We start from the raw sequence: 5,277 nt of genomic DNA, 5'->3' as shown, positions 1-5,277 counted from the left end.
ATTCAATCTTGTTACTTGTTATTTCTTTAATTAGGTTTTCTAGTTCTTCTTGATTCTATCTTGGTAGGTTGTTTGAGTCCAGGAATTTATCCATTTTCTTCTAGGCTTTCCAGTTTGTTAACATATAGTTGTTCACAATACTCTCTAGTGATAGTTTGTATTTCTGTGATATAAGTTGTAATGTTTCCTATTTTTGTGTCTGATTTTTGTTTATTTAGATCTTTTCTCTTTTTTCTTGGTTATTCTAGCTAGCAGTTTATCAGTTTTGTTTATCTTCTCCAGAAATTAACTTTTCATTTTGTTGTTTCTCTGTATTGTTGTTTTTCTAGTCTCTTTTTTATTTATTTCTGTTTTGATCTTTATTATCTCGTTCCTTTTACTATATTTGGGTTTGGTTCTTTTCTAATTTCTTAAGGTGCATTGTTAGATTGTTTGTTTGAAATCTTTCTACTTTTTGATGTAGGCACTTATTGAAACAAACTTCCCTCTTACTACTGCTTTTCCTGCACCCATAGGTTCTGGTATGTTGTGTTTTCATTTTTGTTATTTTCAAGAATTTTTTTAAAAGTTTTCTTCTAAATTTCTTCCTTGGCCCAGTGATCATTCAGGAGCACGTTCTTTAATGTCCATGTGTTTGTGCATTTTTTTTTTTTTTTAGACAGTGTCTCACTCTGTCACCAGGCTGGAGTGAGGTGGCACAATCTCAGCTCACAGCAACCTCTGCCTCACAGGTTCAAGTGATTCTCTTGCCTCAGCCTCCCGAGTAGCTGGGACTACAGGTGCGTGCCACCATGCCCAGCTAATTTTTGTATTTTGTATTTTTAGTAGAGACAGGGTTTCACCATCTTGGCCAGGATGGTCCCAATCTCCTGACCTAGAGATCCGCCCGCCTCAGCCTCCCAAAGTGCTGGGATGGGCCACCGCGTCCGGCATTTGTACAGTTTTTAAAGTTCTTCTTGTGCTTGCCTCAGCAGCATATATACTAAAATTGGAACAATACAGAGATTAGCAAGAGCCCTGAGCAAGGATGACCTACAAATTAGTGGTTTCCTTTTCTTCAATTAAAAAATAAAGTTTTTTTATTAATAATTTCTAGTTTTATTTCATGTGAGCTCAGAAAACACTTCATAAAATTTTGATTTTTAAATATTTTTTGAGATTTGTTTTGTGGCCTAACATATGTTCCATCCTGGAGAATGCTTTATGTGCTGATGAGAAGAATATGTCTTTTGCAGCTGTTGGGTAAAATGTTCTGTAAATATCTGTTAGGTCCATTTGGTCTAAAGTATAGTTTAAATCCAATGTTTCTTTGCTTATTTTTTGACTAGATAATCAGTCCAATGCTGAGAATAGGGTGTTGAAGCCCAACTATTTCTGTGTTAGTGTCTATCTCTCCCATTAGATCTAATAATATTTGCTTTATATGTGTGGGGACTCCATGTTCGGTGCATATATATGTGTATATATATATATATACACATATATATATATTTTTTTTGTGAGATGAAGTCTCCATCTGTTGCCCAGGCTGTTGTGCAGTAACGCGATCTTGGCTCACTGCAACCTCCATCTCCCAGGTTCAAGTGATTCTCCTGCCTCAGTCTCCTAAATAACTGAAATTACAGGCATGCTGTAATCCTGGCTATTTTTTTTTTCTTTTTCTTTCTTTTTTTTTTTTTTTTGTATTTTTGGTAGAGACAAGGTTTCACCATGTTGACCAGGCTGGTCTCAAACTACTGACCTCAAGTGATCCACCCTCCTCAGCCTCCCAAAGTGCTGGGATTACAGGAGTGAGCCAATGCACTTGGCCTTATATTTATGCTTATTTTGATCCCTTTATTATTATATAGGAATCTTATTTGTCTCTTTTTACTTTTTTTGACTTAAAGTGTGTGTTTATCTGATGTAAATAAAGCAATCCCTGCTCACTTTTGGTTTTCATTCGCATAGTCTTTTTTTCCCATCCTTTTACTGTCAGTCTATGTGTCTTTACAAATGAGGTAAATTTCTTATAAGCAGTATACAGTTAGGTCATTTTAAAAATCCATACAGCCAGTCCATATATTCTAAGTGGAAAGATTTGTCTATTTACATTCAAGGTTATTATTGATATGTGAGGAGTTATTCCTTTCATTTTGTTAATTATTTTCCGGTTATTTTGTATGTCATTGTTTCTTTTATTCTGTCTGCTTATTTATCATTGTGGATTGGTGGTTTTCCATAGTGATTATTCTTTCTTTTCTTTCTCATTGTGTCTTTGCAATGCCAGTGAATTTTATAATTTCGTGTGTTTTCTTGGTGGTAACTATCATCCTTTTGCTTCCAGTCGTAAGACCTCCTTAAGCATATTTTGTAGTGCTAGTCTAATGATGATGATTTTCCAACATTTTTGCTTGTCTGGAAAAAAAATGTTATTTCTACTTCATTTACAAAGAACTTTGTTCAATAAAATATTCTTCACTGGCGGTTTTCTTTCTCTTAGCACTTTGAATATATCATTCCATTCTCTCTTGATCAGTAAGGTTTCGCTTCTGCTGAGAATTCTGCTGTAGTCCAATGGGGGTTCCCTTATAAGTAACTAGCTGCTTTTCTGTTGCTGTTTTTAGAATTCCCTTTTTTCAGAGTTGACTATAATATGCCATGGGGAAAATATTTTCAAGTAGTATCTTTGGGGGCATCTATGAACTTCCTATACCTCAATGTCTAAATCTCTTGCTAGACTAAGTAAAATTTAAGCTATTATTTTGTTAAATAAGTTTTCTATTCATTTGGTATTCTCTTCACCTTCTGGAACACCAAAAATTTGAATATTCAGTCACTTAATGGTGCCCCATATGTCATATAGGCTTTGTTCATTATTTTTAATTTTTTTTCCTTGTTCTATGTCCTAACTGGGTTATTTCAAAAGACTTATTTTAAAGTTGTCAAATTCTTTGTTCTGCTTTATCTAGTTTATCATTGAATTCTTGAATTTTTTTTTCATGTCATTCAGCGAATTCTTCAGTTCCAGGATTTACGCTTCATTCCTTTTTATGAAATTCTCTTTGGTGAATTTCTCATTTATATCCTGAATTTGTTTTTATTTGTTTGTATTTTAAAATCTATATTATCTTGTGTCTAACTGCACTACTTTAATATCATTATTGTGAATTCTTTTTCTGGCATTCATAAATTTCTTTTTCAGTTGTATCTGTTGCTGGAGAATTATTGTGTTTTTTTGGAGGTTTCACATGCCCTTGTTTGTTCATGTTTCTTGTGCCCTTACATTAGTATATGTGTATCTGATGTAACAATAGTTCCTTCCAATATTTCAGTCTGGCTTTTGTAGGGGGAGATTTTTTTGAAGGTGTATTTATGGTGTCGGCTAGGTAGGGCACTTTGGCTTTGATTCTGAGTGCATGCAATACTGTAGTCTCCGCATGATTTCTTTGTTGTAAGCAGCATCTAAAGTGTCTGTGGTTTCCTCACTGATTTAGGGTGTGATTGTTAGTGGAGGCTGTGGTGAGGTTTTTCTAGGGACAAGGATGCCAGGTGGGCCAGTCCTCAGACCTCAGGGGTGGCAGCAGTGGGCCTATCATGCCTGTCTTTGTGTCCCGGGTCAGCATCTGGTGTTAGCCAGATGAATTGGGCCAATTTTTGGTCCTCCAGCTGGTTTTGTTGAATTCCTGAAGTGGCAGCTGTGGGCCAGGTGGGTGGGCAAGCCTTTGACCCTTAAGCAGTGCGCATGGCCTGGGCAATGGCAGTAGCAGTGGTGGAATAATCCTCTGGCCTCCAAGTGGCCTTCGTTGAGTTATAAATGGCTGCAAAAGGCCGGGTGCGGTGACTCACACCTGCTATCCCAGCATTTTGGGAGGCTGAGGCAGGCAGATCACCTGAGGTCGGGCGTTTGAGACCAGCCTGACCAACATGGAGAACCCAGTCTCTACTAAAAATACAAAATTAGCCAGGCGTGGTGGCACATGCCTGTAATCCCAGCTACTCAGGAAGCTGAGGCAGGAGAATTGCTTGAACCCGGGAGGCAGAGGTTGCAGTGACCCGAGATCAAGTCATTGTCCTCCAGCCTGGGCAACAAGTGCGAAACTCCATCTCAAAAAAAAAAAAATTAATTAAAAAAAATAAGTGGCTGCAATAAGCTGGTGGACTATTCCCCAGGGCCCCAAGAAGTACATGTGAGCGGGTGCCAGCTATGGTGGTAGTGGCAGGCTGGGCAGTTCCATCCCCGGGCTGCCAGGGGAGTGTACAGGAGCCAAGAATGATGGCCAGGTTGTAACAATTCACGGGCCCCTGAATGCTATGCTCAGGCACTGACCATGACAATGCCAGGCCAGGCAGGCCGTTCCTCAGGACTCCTATTGTTGTGCGTGGGTACAGGCTATTGTGAATAGGGACAAGGTTATTCCCAGGTCTCTGGCTAAGTACTTGGTTGATGGCAACAGTGACAGAGGTTGGAGGAGGAACTTTGCCCTCAGGGCACATATAAGTGCATTTCAGCCCTATTGCTGGGGGGCTCAGGGTTGCTGTCACCGGTAGCAGCTGGAGACAAGAGGCTGGGTAGTGTATGCTTCAGACCCCTCGTAGTGGAAGCAACAACAGCAGGATGGGGGGATCCAGTCTTCAGGGCAAATGCGAATGTGCAGCAGCTCTTCTACTTAGGAGGACAGGGTTATTGTTATGACAGTAACCCTAGCCAGGAGAGAATCAGGCTCTGGTGAGATGTATTTTGGTTCCCTTTGTCTTAGAGCAGCCACCCCAGTGCATCGTGCCACCAGTTCCTTGGTGTGTAGGACACTGTGTGCAAGAGTGTTGAGGACCTTGCTGTGCTGCAGAGCACACCAGTGTTGTGCCACTGCAGCCCTTCAGCTGGATGTGGGGAGGAAGTGTCAGTGGGGTTTCAGGGATGTGGAGATTGAGGGGCTGTTAGGCCCATGGGTGAGATGCAGTCTGGTGGAGTTGAGCTCTCATAATTATGCTATACTGCAGCTGCTTAGGTCTCTGTTAGTATGCGGGACCTAGACTGGGGTCTGTCTCTGGAGCAATGTCTGAAGCTCCAGAAAGCTCTCTGTGTTAGTCTCAGGGCTGGCAACCATCACTGAGTTCTCCCATGGCAAGGATTCCAGGAGTCTACATTGGGAATGTGGATCACTGGGAATCTGTCACTTACTCTTTCTCTGCTCTGGAGAGCCTCTCTGGCTTCCTAGCCAATCTTGGCGGGGAAGACTCCCTCTTCCTCCTTGCCTTAGGTGTTTCCCATCAATTTGCTGTTGAACTACGGTGTTC

General features: G+C 40.6%; 1 pseudogene; it reads left to right on the top strand.

Annotated features, from left to right (window-relative positions):
* Nucleotides 1-958: 958 nt before the first annotated feature.
* Nucleotides 959-1,058, top strand: LOC129011010 (U6 spliceosomal RNA; annotated as a pseudogene).
* Nucleotides 1,059-5,277: the final 4,219 nt, after the last annotated feature.

The sequence above is a fragment of the Pongo pygmaeus genome, chromosome 10, assembly GCF_028885625.2.
Source record: "Pongo pygmaeus isolate AG05252 chromosome 10, NHGRI_mPonPyg2-v2.0_pri, whole genome shotgun sequence".
NCBI classification, from domain to species: domain Eukaryota; kingdom Metazoa; phylum Chordata; class Mammalia; order Primates; family Hominidae; genus Pongo; species Pongo pygmaeus.
The sequence above is the reverse complement of the archived record's forward strand: the minus strand, read 5'-3'. Positions and strand labels throughout refer to the sequence as shown.